The 25,661-nt window shown below is 42.6% G+C and overlaps 1 protein-coding gene across 12 annotated transcripts in view; it reads right to left on the minus strand.

Annotated features, from left to right (window-relative positions):
* The window catches only part of LOC115103135 (disco-interacting protein 2 homolog C), a 258,880-nt gene that overhangs the window by 203,841 nt on the left and 29,378 nt on the right, over positions 1 to 25,661 (minus strand). The window lies entirely within an intron of this gene.

A 25,661-nucleotide genomic window follows, 5' to 3' on the forward strand; every position in this document is an offset into this window, starting at 1 on the left:
ACCAGTAAAACATCATCAAAACCTATTTCTTTCACGTACTTGCTGTGCTGTTTCGTTGTTCATTTGTTCAGTCGTTTCATTGTCAACCAGGGTTCTATGGAACACCGTTTGGGTCTTTCCGTGTCAAAAAAGATATTGATGCAAATGAACACAAACAGTAGATAACACTATTTGACGTGTCAAATAAGCTTGTTGACCAATCAAGACCTGAATATGACTGCACGTCACATAATTTAACGAGTGCATATATTTTTTACATATTTATTACACATTGATTACACTATCACTCGTATTTCACATGTCACAACGATTCATCGATATGTATGCTATGATGCTGGTAAAGTTGTCTCGTGCACCTACAGTGCTGGTCATTAAAAAAAGCTAGCTAGCTTATGGATGCAAACAATGTTCTTCCCCAAAAACATAGCAAAACAACAACTGCTCCAGTAGCTATATGGTTGGTTAGCTAACTATATAGCTAGGTGTCATCATCTAAAATAACCCTAATATATAGGACCGTTCTTATTTGATTAATGGTGGTAGGACCCATCTATATGAAGCTAGCCACAATAAGGATTAGCCACAATAGTGGAATTTGTGGTTAGCATTCAAAATAAAGTATGGCATAATTCTACTATTTGTATTCATTTGCATCACTGTCAATGACATGCTTTAATTTTGAAGGCAAACCGCAAAATCCCCTATTGTGCCTAATCTTTATTGTGGATAGCTTCACAACATAACGCGGTCCGGTCGAGCCTCACTAGCCAGATGAAGCTAGCTGGCTGCTTATATCGTTAGCTTTGGGCAACAGGGTTAATCAGCTGCTTAGCTATTTATTTTCATGAACTGAAGTTCAATTTCAATAGGCGAACAAGTGGCTACCTAGCTAATACGTACTCACAAGGATTCCTAAATCATTGCTAAGAATAATGAAATTGACTGCAGTTTCTACTGGTCATTGTTTTCAGGCTGGTTGTATTGGTGCTAGCTAGGTACCAAGCTAAAGCTAGCTACCCCAGAAGACGGGGTCTAACAAATGATGCTTTATTACCAACGCGGTATTGTAAACACATCGTTCGTGGCCGGTGTTTGCAGACTTTTTTGTACAGCTTTGACAGTGTTACTGTATAATTTTTTGACACACAAAGACCCAATCGGCATTCCATAATATGCATGTCGTGAAGCTAATAGCAGTGACGCTATTACTGTGCAACTCCAGTCGGGCATGGACATTGTTAAAAACCATCGGTGTTAAACTACACATCGGGGCGATACCGATGTTGGCATTTTTAGCTAATATCGGCTGATTCCGATATATTCAACGATATATTGTGCATCCCTAGTTGTCATGATACCAGCAAAAACGAAAACACAAATTAGTCTAAACTCTATGGTCCTATAAAAAACTACTTCATGTAAAATTGTGGGTGCTATAATTTATGATAAAATAAACAACATTATTCTTGGCAACTTCATTCCTTTTGTTTCTAACATTAGGACTGTTTTCCTCAAGAAACCTGACTCCTTGCAGATATTCAACAAAGCAGCACATCAACCACGCACGCATGCACACAAGACCCCCAAACAAATTGAGTTACTAACATATCAAATATCCAACGAGTGTGGGGGGCGATTTTAAACAGCCCTTCCATTCCTCCCCTTGAAGGGGTCATTCTCTGCTTGGCCTACCGAATACACAGTGTCTATGGAGTCAAGTTGGACTTCCTATGGCTTCCACTAGATGTCAATCGTCTTTAGAAACTGGTTTGAGGATTCTACTATAAAGGAGGGGCTCATGAGACCTGTTTGAGTCAGTGGTCTGGCAGAGTGTCTCAGGCTCGTGACGCGCGCTCCCGACAGAGTTAGCTCTCGTTCCAGTGCGTTTCTTCAGACATAGGAATTCTCCGGTTGGAACCTTATTGATGTTTTATGTTAACCTCTTTGGGAATTGGCAGCATTTTCACTGTTGGATAAATAGCTTGCCCAATTTCAACTTCCTGCTACTCACTCATGCCAAGAATATAAGATATGCATATTATTAGTAGATTTGGATAGAAAACACTGTAGTTTCTAAAACTGTTTGAAACATGTCTGTGAGTATAACAGAACTTATGTAGCAGGGAAAACCCCGGGGACTAACCATTCAGATTTTTTTTTTTTTTTTGTTCACTGTCTGTTCAATGAGTTCTCATTGGGAAACGATATTTCTGAGGCACTTGTTTGCAGTTCCTGCCGCTTCCACTGGATGTCACCAGTCTTTGAATTTGGTTGAGGTTATTCCTTTGTGCAATGAAGAAGTACGGCCATCTTGAAACAAGGTAACGTTATGTGTACTGTTTGAGAGTTGCGCAAGACTTGAAAAGTAGCGTTAGTTTGTGATCCTCCTGTATTGAAAACAGATTGACCCGTCTTCAATTTGATCGATTATTAACGTTTAAAAATACCTAAAGTTGTATTACAAAAGTAGTTTGAAATGTTTTGGCAAAGTTTACAGGTAACTTTTGGGATTTTGTAGTGACGTTGCGCAAATTGGAAGCCGTTTTTTTCTGGATCAAATGCGCCAAATAAATTGACATTTGGATATATATCGACGGAATTCATCGAAAAAAATGACCATTTGTGATATTTATGGGACATATTGGAGTGCCAAAAAAAGAAGCTCGGCAAAGGTAAGGCATGATTTATATTTTATTTCTGCGTTTTGTGTGGTGCCTGCAGGGTTGAAATATGCTATTGTCTCTTTGTTTACTGTTGTGCTATCATCAGATTATGCTTTTGCGGAAAAGCCTTTTTGAAATCATACATGTTTGGTATCGTACATCTGTGATTTAATGAAAGTTTGAATTTTATAGCATTTTTTTTTTTTTGCGCTCTGCATTTTTCCTGGCAATTGGCCAGGTGAGACATTTGTGTCCCGCCTATCCCAGAGAGGATAAAAACATCCTAAAGATTGATTCCATACATCGTTTGACTTGTTTCTACAATCTGTAATGGAACTTTGAGTTTTTGCCTGGACAAAGTGCTCGCGCACCATGAAGATGGATTACTGGGCTGAACAAGCTAACAAGTGGCTATTTGGACATAAATGATGGACTTTATGGAACAAAGCAGTCATTTATTGTCAAACTGGGATTCCTGGGAGTGCCTTCTGATGAAGATCATCAAAGGTAAGTGAATATTTATAGTGTTATTTCTAACGTCTGTTGACGCCAAAATGGCGGATATTTCTCTGGCTGGATTGGGCTTGGAGCGCCGTTCTCAGATTATGCTTTTTCCGTAAAGTTTATTTTAAATCTGACACAGCGGTTGCATTAAGGAGAAGTCTATCTTTAATTCTGTGAATAACACTTGTATTTTGAATCAATGTTTATTATGAGTATTTCTGCAAAATCACCAGATGTTTTGGAATAAAAACATTACTGCCCCTAACTCGCCAATGTAAACTGAGATTTTTGGATATAAATATGCACATTATTGAACAAATCATACATGTATTGTGTAAGATGATGTCCTATGAGTGTCATCCGATGAAGATCATCAAAGATTAGTGATTCATTTTATCTATATTTGTGCTTTTTGTGACTCCTATCTTTGTCTGGGAAAATGGTAGTGTGTTTTTTTGACTTGGCTATGGCCTAACAATCATATGTTGTGCTTTGCTGTAAAGCATTTTTGAAATTGGACACGATGGGTAGATTAACAAGAAGTTTTACATTTGCTGTATTGGACTTTAATGTATGAAAGTTACATATTTCTATTTTAAAAAATGTAATTTCGGGCGCTGCCTTTTCAGCAGAATGTTGTTGAGGGGGTTCCGCTGGCGGAAAGCCTGCGCTAGAAAGGTTCAAATCGACCAATTTTTTAAATTTTATTTGTAATAATGACAATTACAACAATACTGAATGAACACTTATTTTTGACTTAATATAATACATCAATAAAAATCCATTTAGCCTCAAATAAATAATGAAACATGTTCAATTTGGTTTAAATAATGCAAAAACAAAGGGTGGGAGAAGAAAGAAAAAGTGCCATATGTGCCATGTAAGAAAGCTAACTTAAGTTCCTTGCTCAGAACATGAGAACATATGAAAGCTGGTGGTTCCTTTTAACATGGGACTTCAATATTCCCAGGTAAGAAGTTTTAGGTTGTAGTTATTATAGGAATTATAGGAATGTTTCTCTCTATACCATTTGTATTCAATATACTTTTGACTATTGGATGTGCTTATAGGCACTTTAGTATTGCCAGTGTAACAGTATAGCTTCCGTCCCTCTCCTCGACCCTACCTGGGCTCGAACCAGGAACACATCGACAACAGCGTTACCCATCGCTCCACAAAAGCTGTGGCCCTTGCAGAGCAAGGGGAACAACTACTCCAGGTCACAGAGCGAGTGACGTTTGAAACGCTATTAGCGCGCACCCCGCTAACTAGCTAGCCATTTCACATCGGTTACACCAGCCTAATCTCGGGAGTTGATAGGCTTGAAGTCATAAACAGCGCAATGCTTGAAGCACAGCGAAGAGCTGCTGGCAAAACGCACGAAAGTGCTGTTTGAATAAATGCTTACGACCTGCTGGTGCCTACCATCGCTCAGTCAGACTGCTCTTTCAAATATCAAATCATAGACTTAATTATAACATAATAACACACAGAAATATGAGCCTTTGGTCATTAATATGGTCGAATCCGGAAACTATAATTTCGAAAACAAAACGTTTATTATTATCGCATAATAATAACTCTGCGTGCAATGAACCCAAGAGAAGTGACCATTTCACCTGCTTAATATTGCCTGCTAACCTGGATTTCATTTAGCTAAATATGCAGGTTTAAAAATATAAACTTCGACAGTCCTTTTTCACGAATACGCACCGCATCGATTATATGCAACGCAGGACACGCTAGATAAACTACTAATATCATCAACCATGTGTAGTTAACTAGTGATTATGATTGATTGATTGTTTTTATAAGATAAGTTTAATGCTAGCTAGCAACTTACCTTGGCTTCTTACTGCATTCGCATAACAGGCAGGCTCCTCGTGGAGTGCAATGTAATCAGGTGGTTAGAGTGTTGGACTAGTTAACTGGAAGGTTGCAAGATTGAATCCCCGAGCTGACAAGGTAAAAATCTGTCGTTCTGCCCCTGAACGAGGCAGTTAACCCACCGTTCCTAGGCAGTCATTGAAAATAAGAATGTGTTCTTAACTGACTTGCCTAGTTAAATAAAGGTGTAAAAAATGTCAATTAAGTTTAAAAAATTAAACGGCCAAATTCGTGTCCAAAAACACAGATTTCCAATTGTTATGAAAACTTGAAATCGGCCCTAATTAAATCGGCCAATCCGATTAACCTCTTCCTCCTACCCTCTACTTTTTTGAACATTCTGTTAAAAATCGCGCAACATTTCAGCGCCCTGCTACTCATGCCAGGAATATAGTATATGCATTTGCTTAGTCTGTGTGGATAGAAAACACTCAGACGTTTATAAAACTGGTTAAATCACTGCTGTGGCTTTACCAGAACGGCATTTACATCGAAAAGCACAGGAAAAACTGATCACTGAAAATGGAAAAATATATTGCTGCGCTACTTGAACCCATTGATAAAGGTGAACCACAATTAATTGACTGAGGTTGCAGTACCTACAGCTTCCACACGGTGTCTAGAGTCTTGTCATTTACCTACGAGTTTTTTCTTGGTCAAACACATGCAAGGCAGCGCATTTCTTCAGGTCTAGGACCGGATATTTTGGTTGAGTTTCTAGCCGGACATTTTTCCAGACGGACAGCTAATGATTTTTACATCGCCTCCTGATTAATTTTATCGCTTATTAACGTTTACTAATACCTAAAGTTGCATTACAAAAGTATTTCGAAGTGTTTTGTGAAAGTTTATCGTCGACTTTTTGAATTTTAAAAAATGACGTTACGTTTTGAAACGCTGTTTTTTTTGTTTATCACACAGTCTACATATAACGATATCTAGGCTTTATATGGACCGATTTAATCGAAATAAAGACCCAATAGTGTTTATGGGACATCTAGGAGTGCCAACAAAGAAGATGGTGAAAGGTAATGAATGTTTTCTATTTTATTGTGCGGTTTGTGTAGCGCCGAATATGCTAATTATTTTGTTTACATCCCCTGCGGGTCTTTTGTGTTGTAGTGTATTGTTACATGCTATCAGATAATAGCTTCTCATGCTTTCGCCGAAAAGCATTTTAAAAATCTGACTTGTTGCCTGGATTCACAACGAGTGTAGCTTTAATTCGATACCCTGCATGTGTATTTTAATGAACGTTTGAGTTTTAACTAATACTATTAGCATTTAGCGTAGCGCATTTGCATTTCCAGAGCTCTAGTTGGGACGCAAGCGTCCCGAGTAGAAGCAAGAGGTTAATCGGTCGACCTCTACACTCAACGGCTACGTCCCAAATAGCACGCTCTTCCCTATGTGGTGACTACTTTGGACCAGGACCCTGGTCAAAAGAGGTGCACTAAAAAGGGAATAAAGTGCCACTTCAGACATAACAACAGTCTCTTCATCAGAATGTTAGCCGCAGCCACAGTTCTAGTAATGCCAAGAGTTTGACAGTTGAGGACAGCATTCTTCCTTTACAGAACAATCCCCACATGGTGTAGCTATTTGTTACTGTAATCAAATATTTTCTCTGAAGGAAAATAAAACCTTCACAGTACTTTGAGGCCTGTGCTACTATTAAGCTTGCACAACCCCCGGCCTCAACTCCCTCACCCCTTAAGAAACCCTGAAGCTTAAATCAGGGGAAGCTGATATGTGAGCGCCTCTTTATTAGGACATTTTTTTTAAATGCCCTAGCATATATTCAGTAGGTCTACACTGACTGTGCTCATGTTTATTGCCCCGGCCGGCAGCAAACACACGTTGCCCTTTGCGACCTCCGGAGGATATAATCTAGCGTTTGACAGGCCTTGACTTGAACACAAATGCCTCTATGCGTGTTTATAAAGAGCGCTCCGACGTTCTCCTCCGTACGTCTCTGTCCATCGATCTGACCTTCAGACACAGCTGAGGAATGAGTTCCAGCTCAACCATTCAGATGACAGGAATGTGTGACTGAACGAATGCTATCCACAGCAAACATGGATATGCTAGCCAGGGTAAAGACAAGGCACACATTTAGATGTTACAGGAGAATTAGATATATAACTGATTTTAACGGGGACAAATGAGACGGGAAGAAACTCGATATGGATGTTTGTATGGTTATAATTGTGTGTGTGTGTGTGTACATGCTTGTCTCTGGCAACAGGACAAAGGGCACAGTATTCTACTGCTCCAACAGACACTTGGTCCTTATGAGATGACAGAGCCACAGTCAGACTTGATAAGTGATGGAGAACAAAGGCGATCAGACAGACCAATGGAAATGTCAGCAGGACCAAACCAGGCTCTGGACATCATCATGGGATGCGTTCCAAATGGCACCCTATTCCCTATGTGCTGCACTACTATTGACCAGGGCCCATGGGGAATAGGGTACCATTTGAGACGCAAACCATGTCTGGAATTTCATTTCATATTCAGCCTCAACGTTTCCAGCATCTCATAAAATCTAATTCAAGATGACGGCCATTCCCCCAGCCTGAAGGTCCCTCTTTAAAGCTAGTCCTTATAGAGTACAGTACCAGTCTCATAGTGTTATCACAACAGTACACCCTTATGTTTGGCAACTGGTGTGTTATTACATACTAAACAAACAGTATGGAGACAAGCACCCCCATAACGCTCAATGACAAGCCAAACTATAGCAGAACCTTACCCAACTCTTTTTTTTAAATAAAATCATATTTAACCAGGCAAGTCAGTTAATTAAGAGCGTTGGAATTGTAACCAAAAGGTTGCAAGATCGAATCCCCGAGCTGACAAGGTAAAAATCTGTCGTTCTGCCCCTGAACGAGGCAGTTAACCCACTGTTCCTAGGCAGTCATTGAAAATAAGAATTTGTTCTTAGCTGACTTGCCTAGTTAAATAAAAAGGTTAAAACAATTCAAATACATTTTTAAAACGTCATATCGGTGCATCACTAGTCCAAATTGAGACCCTATTCCCTATGGGCCGTTGTCAAAAGTAGTGTACTAAATAGGGAATAGGGTGCCATTTGGGGCACAGGTACTGTTCTAATGTATTTAACTTTGACCAAGAAGATTAAAGAGCATTGTTAGGGATGTTTCACTGGGTGGGCGTATATAGTTGTTCCAGTACTTTCACTGTATTATAGATTCGCTATTCATTTTTTATTTTACTGTTTGTGTACATTCCTGAATTCACTGTTTCCATGGTTAGGTCTTGATGTCCTTCCTGATTTCGCTCTCCTTCCTTCAGACCTGAGTTTTATAACAAACACTGCAACTATAAACAGAAATCCATGGAAGCTCTCTCTGAGTTTCAGTCAGCTTTGAGCTTCAGTCAGCTTTGAGTTAGCCAACCAAGCTCTGCTGTGGGGCAGTCAGCCATAGTCAAGGTTCAAGGGGTGGGCGTCAGAAATCCACACACTGTGTTGCTGCTGCCCAAAGTGAGTTTTATGGTCTCTCTCTACACAGTCAGAGACAGACAAATGCTTCCACTATGGGCCACTCTGGAACCGGCGCCACACACAGTCTAGCTTAACGTCCTTGGACGCTTCTAGGGCTATGCATATTATTACAGTTAGACTAAGACGGACCACGCACACACACAGACCGTAGCACGTACAAACAAACCGGAGGACTCACAAAAACACAATCTGTGTTACGGGTTGGCTTCTCTACACCATTAGGATCATGTGTCTGTCATGTTTTTATTCCACGAGCACATGTCCACACTTAACAAATAGCTGCAGTTAATTTCAGAACAGTTGGCAAGGAATAAGTTAGCCCTAAATATTTTAAAAACTAAAGGCATTGTATCTGGGACAAATCATTCACTAAACCATGAACCTCAACTAAATATTGTAATGAATAATGTGGAAATTGAGTAAGTTGAAGAACTGTCATGGTCAAAACATGTTGATACAACAGTAGTGTTGCTGAAGTGTTACTCTGCCTTCTTAACAACACTATCAACAAGACAGGACCTACAGGCCCTAGATTGTCACACCTGGATTACTGTTCAGTTGTGTGGTCAGGTGTTACAAAGAGGGACTTAGGAAAATTACAATTTGTTCAGAACAGGGCAAATCAAATCCAATTTTATTTGTCACATACACATAGTTAGCAGATGTTAATGCGAGTGTAGCGAAATGCTTGTGCTTCTAGTTCCGACAATGCAGTAAAAACCAACAAGTAATCTAACTAACAATTACAAAACTACTGTCTTATACACACAAGTGTAAGGGGATAAAGAATATGTACATAAAGATATATGAATGAGTGATGGTACAGAGCGGCATAGGCAAGATACAGTAGATGGTATCGAGTACAGTATATACATATGAGATGAGTATGTAAACAAAGTGGCATAGTTAAAGTGGCTAGTGATACATGTATTACATAAAGATGCAGTACATGATAAAGAGTACAGTGTATACGTATACATATGAGATGAATAATGTAGGGTATGTAAACATTATATTAGGTAGCATTGTTTAAAGTGGCTAGTGATATATTTTACATAATTTCCCATCAATTCCCATTATTAAAGTGGCTGGAGTTGAGTCAGTGTGTTGGCAGCAGCCACTCAATGTTAGTGGTGGCTGTTTAACAGTCTGATGGCCTTGAGATAGAAGCTGTTTTTCAGTCTCTCGGTCCCAGCTTTGATGCACCTGTACTGACCTCACCTTCTGGATGATAGCGGGGTGAACAGGCAGTGGCTCGGGTGGCTGTTGTCCTTGATGATCTTTATGGCCTTCCTGTAACATCGGGTGGTGTAGGTGTCCTGGAGGGCAGGTAGTTTTCCCCCGGTGATGCGTTGTGCAGACCTCACTACCCTCTGGAGAGCCTTACGGTTGTGGGCGGAGCAGTTGCCGTACCAGGCGGTGATACAGCCCGCCAGGATGCTCTCGATTGTGCATCTGTAGAAGTTTGTGAGTGCTTTTGCTGACAAGCCGAATTTCTTCAGCCTCCTGAGGTTGAAGAGGCGCTGCTGCGCCTTCTTCACGATGCTGTCTGTGTGGGTGGACCAATTCAGTTTATCTGTGATGTGTATGCCGAGGAACTTAAAACTTGCTACCCTCTCCACTACTGTTCCATCGATGTGGATAGGGGGGTGTTCCCTCTGCTGTTTCCTGAAGTCCACAATCATCTCCTTAGTTTTGTTGACGTTGAGTGTGAGGTTATTTTCCTGACACCACACTCCGAGGGCCCTCACCTCCTCCCTGTAGGCCGTCTCGTCGTTGTTGGTAATCAAGCCTACCACTGTAGGGTCGTCCGCAAACTTGATGATTGAGTTGGAGGCGTGCGTGGCCACGCAGTCGTGGGTGAACAGGGAGTACAGGAGAGGGCTCAGAACGCACCCTTGTGGGGCCCCAGTGTTGAGGATCAGCGGGGTAGAGATGTTGTTGCCTACCCTCACCACCTGGGGGCGGCCCGTCAGGAAGTCCAGTACCCAGTTGCACAGGGCGGGGTCGAGACCCAGGGTCTCAAGCTTGATGACAATTTGGAGGGTACTATGGTGTTAAATGCCGAGCTGTAGTCGATGAACAGCATTCTCACATAGGTATTCCTCTTGTCCAGATGGGTTAGGGCAGTGTGCAGTGTGGTTGAGATTGCATCGTGGACCTATCTGGGCGGTAAGCAAATTGGAGTGGGTCTAGGGTGTCAGGTAGGGTGGAGGTGATATGGTCCTTGACTAGTCTCTCAAAGCACTTCATGATGACGGAAGTGAGTGCTACGGGGCGGTAGTCGTTTAGCTCAGTTACCTTAGCTTTCTTGGGAACAGGAACAATGGTGACCCTCTTGAAGCATGTGGGAACAGCAGACTGGGATAGCGATTGATTGAATATGTCCGTAAACACACCAGCCAGCTGGTCTGCGCATGCTCTGAGGGTGCGGCTGGGGATGCCGTCTGGGCCTGCAGCCTTGCGAGGGTTAACACGTTTAAATGTTTTACTCACCTCGGCTGCAGTGAAGGAGAGGCCGCAATGTTTTGGTTGCAGGCCGTGTGAGTGGCACTGTATTGTCCTCAAAGCGGGCAAAAAAGTTATTTTGTCTGCCTGGGAGCAAGACATCCTGGTCCGTGACGGGGCTGGTTTTCTTTTTGTAATCCGTGATTGACTGTAGACCCTGCCCCATACGTCTTGTGTCTGAGCCGTTGAATTGAGATTCTACTTTGTCTCTATACTGACGCTTAGCTTGTTTGATTGCCTTGCGGAGGGAATAGCTACACTGTTAAGGTGCTGACCTGTTGCACCCTGGACAACCACTGTAATTATTATTATTTGACCATGCTGGTCATTTATGAACATCTTGGCCATGTTCTGTTATAATCTCCACCCTGCACAGCCAGAAGAGGACTGGCCACTCCTCATAGCCTGGTTCCTCTCTAGGTTTCTTCCTAGGTTTTGGCCTTTCTAGGGAGTTTTTCCTAGCCACCGTGCTTCTACACCTGCATTGCTTGCTGTTTGGAGTTTCAGGCTGGGTTTCTGTCCAGCACTTTGTGACATCAGCTGATGTAAGAAGGGCTTTATAAATAAATACATTTGATTGACTTCATCACTACTTGTTTTTGTAAGAAGTGTTGACAAGCTGAATGCACAAGCTGTTTGTTTAAACTACTAGCACACAGATCAGACACCCATGCATACCCCACAAGACATGCAGAATATGAGAGGTGCACAGTACAACATAGAGCCATGACCACATGTAACTCTATCCACATCAGGTAACTGATGCAAGCAGTAGAATCAGATTTTAAAAACAGATGAAAATACACCTTATGGAACAGCAGTGACTGTGAAGAGACACACACAAACACACGCGCACTCTACACACACGTACATTGTAATATTGTTGTTCGGTGGTATTATACATTTTGTATTGTAGATATGTAATGGTGATAACGTTATTTGATGTACTGTTTTATCTTTCAGGTGTAATGCAAGTGCCTTAATGTGTTTGGACCCTAGGAAGCGTAGCTGGGGATCCCTAATAAATACAAATATCTTCCTGATCAGCAGTCAGAATGTCTGCATCCCAAATGGCACCCTATTCCCTATTTAGTGCACTACCTTTTACCAGGGTGCATAGGACTCTGGTCAAAGGTAGTAAACTAGGTAGGGAACAGGGTGCAATCTGGGACGCACACAATATCATTAACAGTAGAGCAGAGTCAGGGACTCATCTCATGACACTGTCTGGGTAAACCACTGTCTGGGTAAACCACTGTCTGGGTAAACCACTGTCTGGGTAAACCACTGTTGGGGTGACCAAAGAAACAAAAAAGAGCCCGACAATGGTTTCAGAGCCTGTGTCTGTTCCACCTTACCATTGTCATATTGGCAGGAGAAAGTGAAAAGGATATAGAATCTGACAAATAATGTCTGACCGTTTTGACACTGTCAGTCTGTCACATCAAACACATGTATGAGAGGATTACATTTTTCCCTCTCAATTGACATGGTTTTCATCATCTAGAGAAAGACTACTGAATAATATATGCCAATTAGTAGACGCAGTAGATATAAAGCAACTTACAGTCTTGCATGCATACATTTTTTGTATGGAAAGGCCCCAACAGGAATCGAACCCAGGATCCTTGGCGTTGGAAGCCCCATTCTCAGCCAACTGTGCCACACAGGACCAAAACCTTTGGTGCCACGTGTGAGGACCTTGTAGGAACAACACACTACTGTCCATAGACGGTACAATGCAAGGGTATTAGAGCTGGATCAAGAAATAGCAGGAGAGGAACATTTTACAAAATGTATCTGATCTAGGATCAGATTTGCCTTTTAGATCAAAATGAATAAAATAGACGGGGGGGCATGATCCTAGATCAGGAATTTTACTATGAGACACTATTAATACGGGCCCTAATCAACTGATCTTGGGTCTTGTTACAAATGGACAGAACTTTAATGATGGTTTTCAAACCCAATCTCAGCATGGAGCAGGCTAACCAGACTGGTAAATATTCATAACCTCGCTGGCATTTTCTTATAAGCTTATACAATTAAAACTTTGAAAAGAGGCAATTACATCACATCAATAACTGAGCCAATGTTCCTTTTGAATATTTATTTATTTGCCAAAAGGTCACCCTCTCACTTGAAATTGGACATGCTTTTGAAGGTCATTTGACAAATCACATATCATCATAACTTAGTTCTGAAAAAATAAACAGGGATGGAAATAGAAAGCGGCATAAGACGGTACCTATGATGACCAGGAGTCTCCTCCTCTCTCCCCCTCTCCGGCAGACCTGAGTAACTAATTAAACGAAGCGGCCAGCTTCTACAGGAGAAGATTGTTAGGCTTGGGCCAGTTCCATCACTCATGCTCTTTCTTCTGTATTTATGAGAGCCAGACTGCATTGGAAATGGCACCCTATTCCCTATATGGGCTCTGGTCAAAAGTAGTGCATTATATAGGGAATAGGGTGGCATTTCAGATGGAGCCCTAGCTAGTTACTGTTCTCCTCCACAACGGGGCCCAGAATTTCACCGTCAACGTCAGGGAGTCAGCCAGCTGACACACACCCCAGTGTGTCTCTGGGGCCAGTGGCTGCATTCTGTGGCATTCTTTAGCTAGCACACAGCTGGCTGAGGGGCTAGGCAGCATGGACCCGGAGGGCATCTGTCACTGACCAGAGGCAGAGTATTCCTCTCCTCGCCTTCTAACAACACGCACTACACCAACACACACACACACACGAGAGAGAGAGAGAGTGAGAGAGCACAATAGAGAGACAGAGCGAGCAAGAGAGAGAGAAGGGTGGAGGGGTGGGGGACTCAGAACTGCTAACAGCTCTAGATTTAATAACATCTCTCAACCTGTATCCAAAAACAAAGAGAAAACACTTTCTTCACATGCTGCAGATTTTTTTAAAGCCCAACTGCCAAGCGTTCTTTTCCTATCCTCTGCACTGCTTTTTCATGTGCATTCTTGCCAAGCCTATTATAGAGACACAGGCAGCAGTCTACCAGGGGAGCGGATGAAGATGTTTACCATTAGTGAACAGAGATCATAAGGAACTTGTTAACTTGCATTACATTCATGAAGTTTGGATCGGTTTCCCAGTAGGCTTTAATCTACTCCATTAAAAACCTCTTCAGATTCACCATGTTAAATCCAGGGCTTTAGGTGTACATAGGGACTGTGTTTGCTTGAACTGAGCGAACTGAGAATAAAAATATCCATTATGAATGGTTGGTTATTTTCACTAGGGTAATAGAGAGCCTAAATGGAGGGACATGTCTGTGTGGACTACTTGCACCTGTTGTTCATTGGATCACTTACTGAAGAGGCGTTTGTTCCTCTGCACATTCACATTCCATAGTCATATCAAGCAGCCGTTGTTCTACTGAGTACCAGTCATACCACGTCATAGACAAACTCTTCCTCTCCTCTGGGACTTGGAGAGGTCTTCAAGGCACAGGCACAGTGTGAGGCCATGTGGCTTACATTTCTCTTATTTCCAAGAAGTGGGCAACTAACCAACTCTCGTCCTCCTGGCACTGAAATATGAGCCAGTCTCCCCTTAATGGCAGGCCTGCTGCCCCTGCCCAGCCCAGAGCAGAGTGAAACTGCAGTACTATAGCCATGTTCAGAGGATGGGCCAGGACTTCAGCAGTCAGCACACAGCTCAGAGCAGAGTGAAACTGCAGTACTATAGCCATGTTCAGAGGATGGGCCAGGACTTCAGCAGTCAGCACACAGCCCAGAGCAGAGTGAAACTGCAGTACTATAGCCATGTTCAGAGGATGGGCCAGGACTTCAGCAGTCAGCACACAGCCCAGAGCAGAGTGAAACTGCAGTACTATAGCCATGTTCAGAGGATGGGCCAGGACTTCAGCAGTCAGCACACAGCCCAGAGCAGAGTGAAACTGCAGTACTATAGCCATGTTCAGAGGATGGGCCAGGACTTCAGCAGTCAGCACACAGCCCAGAGCAGAGTGAAACTGCAGTACTATAGCCATGTTCAGAGGATGGGCCAGGACTTCAGCAGTCAGCACACAGCCCAGAGCAGAGTGAAACTGCAGTACTATAGCCATGTTCAGAGGATGGGCCAGGACTTCAGCAGTCAGCACACAGCTCAGAGCAGAGTGAAACTGCAGTACTATAGCCATGTTCAGAGGATGGGCCAGGACTTCAGCAGTCAGCACACAGCTCAGAGCAGAGTGAAACTGCAGTACTATAGCCATGTTCAGAGGATGGGCCAGGACTTCAGCAGTCAGCACACAGCCCAGAGCAGAGTGAAACTGCAGTACTATAGCCATGTTCAGAGGATGGGCCAGGACTTCAGCAGTCAGCACACAGCTCAGAGCAGAGTGAAACTGCAGTACTATAGCCATGTTCAGAGGATGGGCCAGGACTTCAGCAGTCAGCACACAGCTCAGAGCAGAGCAGGCAGCCTGAGACAGGCCCATTTTTCCATGAGAGGCTAGGAGATGCTAGGGTTGATGGGTGAGGTAAACAGGGAGGGAGGGAGGCACATGACCGCATTCCTGTGAGTGGCTGCATAAGCACAAATGGCCGAGTGGAGGGGAGAGGAACAGAGAGAGGGATTAAGATGGGAGGAACTGCTGCCTGCCTTCCAGCTGTGCTGCCCATCAGAGAGGAGAGAGCAAGAGCACGAGAGAGAGAAAGAGAGATCAACTCAGGGCCAGCCAGGCAAAGCCAAGCCAGCAAGCTAGATTCGTCCTCCTGGCCTCAGCTCCCTTCTCTGTGTCATGCACTAAAACAGTTCAGTTAGCTCTGAAGGTCTACACAAAGACAAATATATACTCTCCTCCATATGCATTTGGACAGTGAAGCTAAAATTCTTTGGTCCATTATTTTGGATTTGAGATTAAATGTTTCATGAGGTGAAAGAATGTCACCTTTTATTTCAGTCTATTTTCATACATATCGTATTTACTGTTTAGAAATTAAAGCACTTATATATATATATATATATCGTCCACCCCATTTGAATATAAGTATTTGGACAAAATTCATTACTGTATTAAAGTAGTCAACATCAAGAGTGTGACTCTACACACTCAGATGCATTTGCAGCTAGTTTCGGTTGTGTTTTGAATTGCGTTTTGCACAATAGGAAGTGAAAGGTGAATAACAATGACTGGAGTAATTGCCTTTCTAAGTGAATAGATAAGATGTTTCTGAACATGTCTAAATGAATCATGATTAAGAAAAATAATGAGTGAGAACGTTGAGGCTACAAAACACTAACCTCTCACCATTACCAATAACGGGAGATTAGCATTACTGAGGGGATATGATGTTTGTCCCTCTGTACCTTTCTCACAATCATTGTACCTTTCACATTAAAGTAGACATGTTGACAAAACCTATTATTTACAATAAAAGTGAATCCAAAATGACAAAATACATAATTCAACATTCACGTCCTATTGGGCAACACATCATCGGAAACTCAACCAAAACAAGCTGTAAATGATCCAACAAGTTTGTAAAGTCACAAGCTTGATATGGTCATTGTGTGCATTAATATGGGACAAAATACTACACGTTTTACTACACTGTGAGTGAATTTGTCCAAACACTTGTGACATCTTTAAAAATGGGGAGACTAGGTAAGTGCTTTCACGGTAAAAACAGATATGTATGAAAATACCCTAAAACAAAAGATGTGACGGTACAGAATGACATCATATGAAACATTTGATCTCACATCCAAAATGCTGGATTGCTTCATGGTCCAAATAGATACGGAGGAAAGTGAACATACACAAAGGACTATCGACACAATGGAATTGATCACAACTCTGGTGTTTATGGAGAAAGAGAGCTCCAATGATTGTCCCAAGTATTAGTGTCAAGGAAGGAAACCCTTCATTACTAGTGAGCAGACACTGTTTTAAATCCACCACATGTCCAATTAAAACACAGAGCAAGGTTTCCTGCCTGGCTACAAGAAACCTGACATGTTGGATAGGACCAGGGGGTCATGACCAGGGGGTCATATCCAACATGTCATATCTGATAGGGCCAAAAGTATTGCACTAAATATGGAATAAGGTGCCATTTGGGGCAGAGCATATTTCTATGGGGTCAGTCACAAGAGCCCAAACAGAGCCACTTAGAACAACGAGGATGTAGGAACTCTGCGGTTCAATAGGGAGTTAACCCCTGACCTCTTGGGGAACATGGGAACCAGCGCCCAGCAGAACAAAACCCTGAGGAACTAAGGGTCAACTCAACAGTTGGTCAACTCCATGGTAACCACAGACAGTGTGAGCACAATAGACATGACACTAACAGCTAAGATACTTTGTTTCCTTCAAAGGTGGATGCAGAGAAGAATGTTCATACGTAGAGCTGCATACAAATGGCAATATTCAGAACTCAATGTGAACCTAACGTTGCTCCAATGTGAACCTAACCATAAACATCAATGCCTTTCTTAAAATAAATACACAGAAGTATATATTTTAAAACCTGCATATTTAGCTAAAATAAATGCAGGTTAGCAGGCAATATTAAGCAGGTGAAATTGTGTCACTTCTCTTGCGTTCATTGTACCCAGAGTCAGTGTATATGCAACAGTTTGGGCCACCTAATTTGCCAGAATTTTACGTAATTATGACATAACATTGAAGGTTGTGCAATGTAACAGGAATATTTAGACTCACGGATGCCACCCGTTATATAAAATACGGAACGGTTCCGTATTTCACTGAAAGAATAAACGTCTTCGAGATGATAGTTTACGGATTCGACCATATTAATGACCTAAGGCTCATATTTCTGTGTGTTATGTTATAACTAAGTCTATGATTTGATAGAACAATCTGACTGAGCGGTGGCAGGCACCAGCAGGCTTGTAAGCATTCATTCAAACAGCACTTTCGTGTGTTTTGTCAGCAGCTCTTTGCTTCAAGCATTGCGCTGTTTATGACTTCAAGCCTATCAACTCCCGAGATTAGGCTGGTGTAACCGATGTGAAATGGCTAGCTAGTTAGCGGGGTGCGCGCTAATAGCATTTCAAACGTCCTTCGCTCTGAGACTTGGAGTGGTTGTTCCCCTTGCTCTGCATGGGTAACGCTGCTTTGAGGCTGGCTGTTGTCGATGTGTTCCTGGTTCGAGCCCAGGTAGGGGGCGAGGAGAGGGACGGAAGCTATACTGTTACACTGGCAATACTAATCTGCATATAAGAACATCCAATAGTCAAAGGTTAATGAAATACAAATGGTATAGAGAGAAATAGTCCTATAATAACTACAACCTAAAACATCTTACCTGGGAATATTGAAGACTCATGTTAAAAGGAACCACCAGCTTTCATATGTTCTCATGTTCTGAACAAGGAACTTAAACATTAGCTTTTTTACATATTAAAATGTTTCTTTCTTCTCCAACACTTTGTTTTTGCATTATTTAAACCAAATTGAACATGTTTCATTATTTATTTGAGACTAAATTGATTTTATTGATGTATTATATTAAGTTAAAATAAGTGTTCATTCAGTATTGCAGTAATTGTCATTATTACAAATAAATGAACATTTTTAACAAAAAAAAAAAAACAAAAAAAATATTATTATTAATTCGGCTGATTAATCGGTATCGGCTTTTTTGGGATCCTCCAATAATCGGTATCGGTGTTGAAAAATCATAAAAATCGGTCAACCTCTAGTCTGAAGCTCATTGGCTAGAACTCGAATACCTAGGGGGCTGGCCCACGTGTGGGAAAATGTAGGGGAAATGGTGCTGCACAGCTTCCAGAAAACAGTCGCTTTCAAGCTTGGGATTTCATCTCAAATCAAATTTTGTCACAAGCCCTTAACCAACAATGCGGTTCAAGAAATAGAGCTAGGAAAATATTTACTAAATAGATTGAAAAAAAATGGAATAAAAAGTAATAAAATAACGAGGCTATATACATAGGGTACCGGTAGTCAATGTGCGGTGGTACAGGTTAGTCGAGGTAATTTGTACATGATAAAGTGACTATGCATAGATAATAAACAGCGAGTAGCAGCAGTAGGTGGGGTGGGGTGGGGGATGTCAATGTAAATAGTCCGGGTGGCCATTTGATTAATTGTTCAGCAGTCTTAAAGCTTGGATGTAGAAGCTGTTAAGGAACTTTATGGAACTAGACTTGGCGCTCAGGTACCGCTTGCCGTGCGGTAGCAGAGAGAACAGTCTATGACTTGGGCCTTCCTCTGACACCACCTAGTATATAGGTCCTGGATGGCAGGAAGCTTGGCCCCAGTCATGCACTGGGCCATACGCACTACCCTCTGTCGTGCCTTACGGTTGGATGCCAAGCAGTTGCCGTACCAGGCGGTAATGCAAACGGTCAGTATACTCTTGACGGTGCAGCTGTAGAACCTTTTGAGGATCTGGGGACCCATGCCAAATCTTTTCAGTCTCCTGAGAGGGAAAAGGTGTTGTTGTTTCCGCTTCATGACTGTCTTGGTGTGTTTGGACCATGATAGAACCATGATAGTTTGTTGGTGATGTGGTTTCCGGCATGATGGTGTTGATGTGAGCCATGAACAGCCTTTCAAAGCACTTCATGGCTACCAACGTGAGTGCTATGGGGCAGTAGTGATTTAGGCCGGTTAGCTTCGCTTTCTTGGGCACAGGGACTATGGTGGTCTGCTTGAAACATGTAGATTTTGTGGCTAATTGAGGTAATTCTGCATGTATGAACTACACACTGACACTTCCAGCCCAAAGCGGGAGGTTAAAAAAAATTGTCATCAGGGTTCCGGAGCATAGCTTTAAGAAAGATTGTGCATCCAAATACTCAGAGAAACATTAGGATCAAAATATTGAAGCGTGATGAATTGTGAATGGAAAACCATGACAGCCAAATATTTGGCCAGTTTCCCTCGAATATAAACAAAACAGGTCATAAAAACATCAGGGGGAAATCCCTATTGGACAACTAGAAAAAGGTCATATGACACCTATGCTAAAAATAGTCCCATATTATGTGGGGGATTTTGTGAAGAATTAGCTAATTAAGATTTCCTAATTTGCTGGATGGGTATGTCTCTCTTTCCCCCTCACTAGACATTTTCCACTCTGATGAAGTAATACGGCTCATTTGCCAACAACGCTGCTTATGTAGGATACGTCCCAAATGGCATCTTTATCCCTACATAGTGCACTACTTTTGACCAGAGCTCTATGGGCCTTGGTCAAAGTAATGGACTATATAGGGAATAGGCTGTCATTTGGGACACATACTTAAACTGGCTGTTATGAGGTGCTTCAGAAACGTTGACAGACAGCAATTTTGAGGTCCTCACACAGTAGGACAGTGTTACAGAAGTCAACACGTGGGACGACAAGAGGCCGGGCAGGCGGCCACAACATGCCAAGGGGTCTATGTACAATGTCACAGCAGATGAAAAGAGAAGTGAGTAGGGGTTGGAGCTGGGGCACAGCCACCAAACACCAACTGGCACTTTGCAAAGATGTGGGCAGCATCCCAAATGGCAACCTACCTTTGGCCAGAGCCCTATGCACTACATAGGGAATAGGGTGCCATTTGGGATTTAGCCGTGATGATTCACTACTTGGACTGCCTCACAGCCAAATGGCTGAGCCCAATTCAAGGGTCTGTCATATACATAGCCCACTGCGTCATCTTCTAATAACACAGAATATAAAAAAAGCTTGCGAGTTGAGTGTATACTGTTACTGTACTATTGCCCCTCAGTAATGCTGCTATTTTTTCTTGGTTATTCAATGCATTGAAACTGTGTTTCTGGGCTAAACAGAAGCAGCAGGCCATGTTGTTATACTATTTTCATGACTTAGCTAGTTTCTCTTTGTTGGAAACAGTGTTTAATTGTTTAGGCTGCTATATGAATGTCCACATGCTTACTCCACTCAGCAGCCCCGGAAACTTAGTTTAGTGGTTTTGATTGAATAGGCCTTACTACTTATTATTCAAATCTATTTTTTCCCTTCAGGCTGAGAATGTCATTAAGAGAGCTAAAGGTGGCGTTGCAGTCACATTTAGAGGCACAGCTTCCTGCAGCAGTATGTGAGTGTGTGTGAAGAGGAACAACACTTCTCCCAGCTGCACCTCTTCAAATAATTACCATGATTGCAGACAGAGAGAGAGAGCGAGAGAAAGAGACACACACAGACGGAGACAGTGACAGAGAGAGCAGTGTTTTCCATATATTAAACTGTGGCCATCACGCCACCAAAAATACGCACATTTCTATTATGTATTTTTATTAAAACAAATAATAGATTCGGATTGTAAATTGTTTTCAATATCTTCTTAGACGACTAAAACCGGATATAAACTATATAGAAAAGAGAATGGAGCTGTATACATATTTGAGAACTAACAATGACCAGAACAAAAACTAGACAGTCAGGGAGAATCTAATATTCCCAAAATGTCATGGGGCCCCTACTGATTTTGTTGTAATGTTTGTATCACTCAGATAGCATAAGAACACAGTCATCGCAAAATGCGTGGATTTGCAGGAAATAAGCGTATAAATCAGCTACATTTTGTCTCTGCGGCCAAGAGGGTCACGCCACTACCACACCACCTCTGCTCAAAGAAATCCAAGGGGAAACACTGGAGAGAGAGGGAGAGAGATCGGTTGAAGGTCATAATAAAGAGGTTCGTCCTCCACCCTCCTCGCCACTGTTATGATGAAGAGCAAAGGCAGAATCACAACAGCGTTCCTCTACAGGGTCTGAATTCTGAATAGAGAGCATTCGTTCACCTTAAAAGCCCCTCTGGCTCCGAGGCTGTGTCCAAAATGACACCCTGTTCCCTATTTAGCGCACAACTTTCCACCAGGGTCCTATACTGTAGGTACAGGTAGTAGGAAGTGGGTATTAGTGCACTATATAGAGACTAGGGTTCCATTTGGGATACACCCTGGTGACACGGTCTGTCCCTTCGTGGTGGCCTCCTCAAGCCGGATCCATCCACACGGAGATGACACGCTGCTGCCGTCCTGCCATCAAGGATGTTTTGCTTAAATGTAGGTCAAATTCAGCCTGCCCTGTACGCAGCTACATGCCTCTTCCTGCTTTGTGGCCATTTCTATGGTGGGAGGGTGGGAGTGGGACTGGGAGCAGCCTCTGCCCCAAGGGCACCCGTCCCCCACGTGTGCCCAATTTTACCTCCCCTCGTAGCATGCCCCTAAAACGCTGAGTGTAACAGAGACAGAAGGGCAGCCATAAGGTGTCTATCTGTGCCTGCAGCTGAAAGAGGAGGATTATGGGTTGGGGTGCTGGAGAGCAGAAAAAAAACAAATCCTCCTCAGTTAGTCAGTCATGTAAGTTACAGAGAGCTGGTTTCAGATCATATAAAGTGGACTGATTTTCCGGGATGATGGTGTGGGATGATGCATATTGAACATAGGCTGAGTCCCAAATGGTACCCTATAGTGCACTACTTTTGACAAGGGGTCCATAGGGCACTAATGGGAATAGGGTGTAATTTGAGACATTCATTAAATGGGGTGAAAGGTGTCATAATGGAGTGGATGAGGATGATACCATGGCTGCTCTACTCTAAGACCCGAGTAGGCATGACCAAATAGCCATTTGGGACACAAGCCATTGAAGTTATGTACATAATACAGAGAGGAGGGTTGATGCTGGTTTCAGAGCATAGTGGAATGAAGGTGTCACGAAGTAGATAAGACCATGGCTGCTTTCTCTATGCCCTGAGCATAAGAGCAGATGCTGCATTGTTTTATGACCTAATTCTCATTAACTGTCATCCCTATATGGCAAGCATAACATACAGTAGAATATAAACCCACCAGGGATTTCTCACATAAGAGCTAGCTACAACCATAGAATTACACATAGAGATCCTGTAATTCACTACAACTTGATCTCTCTAATGTACTGGTGGAGCTGGTAAAGAACCACTTTACATAATGCAGATATGATAATAAACATTTAAGTATTTACAATGAAAGCCTATAACAATATGAATAGATAAGGAATATGGATTGATGATAAGGCTATTGATTTAAGACTGCACAGCATTTCCAGATGCAGAGAGCACATTTCTCAGTCTAAAAAACATTGCAGGGTCAGCCTCAAAATCCAAATAACTTCAAAGATCTTCTTTGTAAAGGGTTTAAACACTGTTTCCCATGCTTGTTCAATGAACCATAAACAATGAATGAACATGCACCTGTGGAACGGTCATTCAGACATTAATTAACAGCTTACAGACAGTAGGCAATTAAAGTCACAGTTATGTAGGCAATTAAAGTCACAGTTATGAAAACCTAGGACACAAAAGAGGCCTTTCTACTGACTCTGAAAAACACCAAAAGAAAGATGTCCAGGGTCCCTGCTCATCTGTGTGAACGGGCCTTAGGCATGCTGTAAGGAGGCATGAGGACTGCAGATGTGGCCAGGGCAATAAATTGCAATGTCTGTACTGTGAGACGCCTAAGACAGCGCTACAGGAAGACAGGACGGACTCCTGATCGTCCTCGCAGTGGCAGACCACGTGTAACAACACCTGCACAGGATTGGTACATCTGAACATCACACCTGCGGGACAGGTACAGGATGGCAACAACAACTTCCCGAGTTACACCAGGAATGCACAATCCCTCCATCGGTGCTCAGACTGTCCACAATAGGCTGAGAGAGGCTGGACTGAGGGCTTGTAGGCCTGTTCTAAGGCAGGTCCTCACCAGACATCACCGGCAACAATGTCACCTATGGGTTTTGTCTCACCAGGGGTGATGGTCGGATTCGCGTTTATCGTTGAAGGCCTGTACTCTGGAGTGTGATTGATTCGGAGGTGGAGGGTCCGTCATGGTCTGGGGCGGTGTGTCAGTGCTGTTACTGTTTAGTGGAAACTTCTTGGAGCAACAACAGCTCAGCCGTTAAGTGGTAAGCCACACAAGCTCACAGAATGGGACCGCCAAGTGCTTAAGCATCTAGCACGTAAAAATTGTCTGTCCTCGGTTGCAACACTCACTACTGAGTTCCAAATTGCCTCTGGAAGCAACGTCAGTACAAGAACCATTCGTTAGGAGCCTCATGAAATGTGTTTCCATTGCCGAGCAGCCACAAACAAGCCTAAGATCACCATGTGCCATGCCCGGCGTGGGCTGGAGTAGTGTAGAGCTCGCCACCATTGGACTCTGGAAACGTGCTCTCTGGAGTGATGAATCGCCTTTCTGGCAGTCCGACAGACAAATTTGGGTTTGGCGGATGCCAGGAGAATGCTACCTGCCCCAATGCATAATGCCAACTGTAAAGTTTGGTGGAAGAGGAATAATGGTCTGGGGCTGTTTGTCATGGTTCGGGTTAGGCCCCTTAGTTCCAGTGAAAGGAAATCGTAACGCTACAGCATACAATGACATTCTAGACCATTCTGTGCTTTGGGGAAGACCCTTTCCTGTTTCAGCATGACAATGCCCCGTTCATACAGAAATGGTTTGTCGAGATCAGTGTGGAAGAACTTGACTGGACTGCACAGAGCACTGACCTCAACCGCATCGAACACCTTTGGGATGAATTGCAATGCCGACTGTCAGCCATGCCTAATCACCCAACATCAGTGACTGACCTCACTAATGCTCTTGTGGCTGAATGGAAGCAAGTCCCCGCAGAATTGTTCCAACATCTAGTGGAAAGCATTCCCAGAAGAATGGAGGCTGTTATAGCAGCAAAGGAGTGACCAACTCCATATTAAGCCCTGTGATTTTGGAGCAAGTGTCCACATACTTTTGGAAATTTCGTGTAGCTTCAGTTTGCCATGTCAGTCCCATTAAATATTTAACATAAAGTGGCTGGATTAAAAAGTGATTTCAAAAGATCATTAAAAAGAGAGGGACCAGAAGCACACTCTTATAAATAATTAGAACTCAAATCTCATCGAGCAGATGGAATTTAACAGTGCGAGCCCCAAAAAAGTTCATATATTTCTTCCCTCGTCCTCAGTTCTAAGGAGGAAGTTAACAGAAAGACAAAGAGGTCAGAGAGAGAAAGAAAAAGGGAGAGAGAACAGTCCTTTACAAAAGAGGGATATTGGAGATGTGGTGGTTGTCCCTGTCGAAAAGGCCACCACCCCTCAGAAACCACCCTACCCTGAGATCTGATGGCCTGAGTCCCAAATGGCACCCTATTGCCTATATAATCCCAGTGGGCTCTGGTCAAAAGTAGAGAACTAAATGGGGAACAGGGTGCTATTTGGGACGCAACCCTTGGATTCTGTGATTAATGACACAGCATATGCCAAACACTTAATACCCTATTGTTATGGCGATAAAGGAGATCAAAACCAGCTTGTTAATTGTGTGTTAAATATATTTCTATTGCCAAACTCCATCCCAGTAATCACCAAAAAGTTAAATTACTCTTTGAAATAGGTGGCTGCATCTACCTTGAGTATCATATCACAGCATTTTTTAGCAGCTGCTGAAGATGAGCTGCATAAAAGGATCTAAAGATTTTTGCATCAACATCTCAATATGAGAAAAACTCACTTCAATAAACATAACTTACAAATAAACTCAAACTGATGTAAATA

The sequence above is a fragment of the Oncorhynchus nerka genome, linkage group LG20 (genome assembly GCF_034236695.1).
Source record: "Oncorhynchus nerka isolate Pitt River linkage group LG20, Oner_Uvic_2.0, whole genome shotgun sequence".
Lineage (NCBI taxonomy): Eukaryota > Metazoa > Chordata > Actinopteri > Salmoniformes > Salmonidae > Oncorhynchus > Oncorhynchus nerka.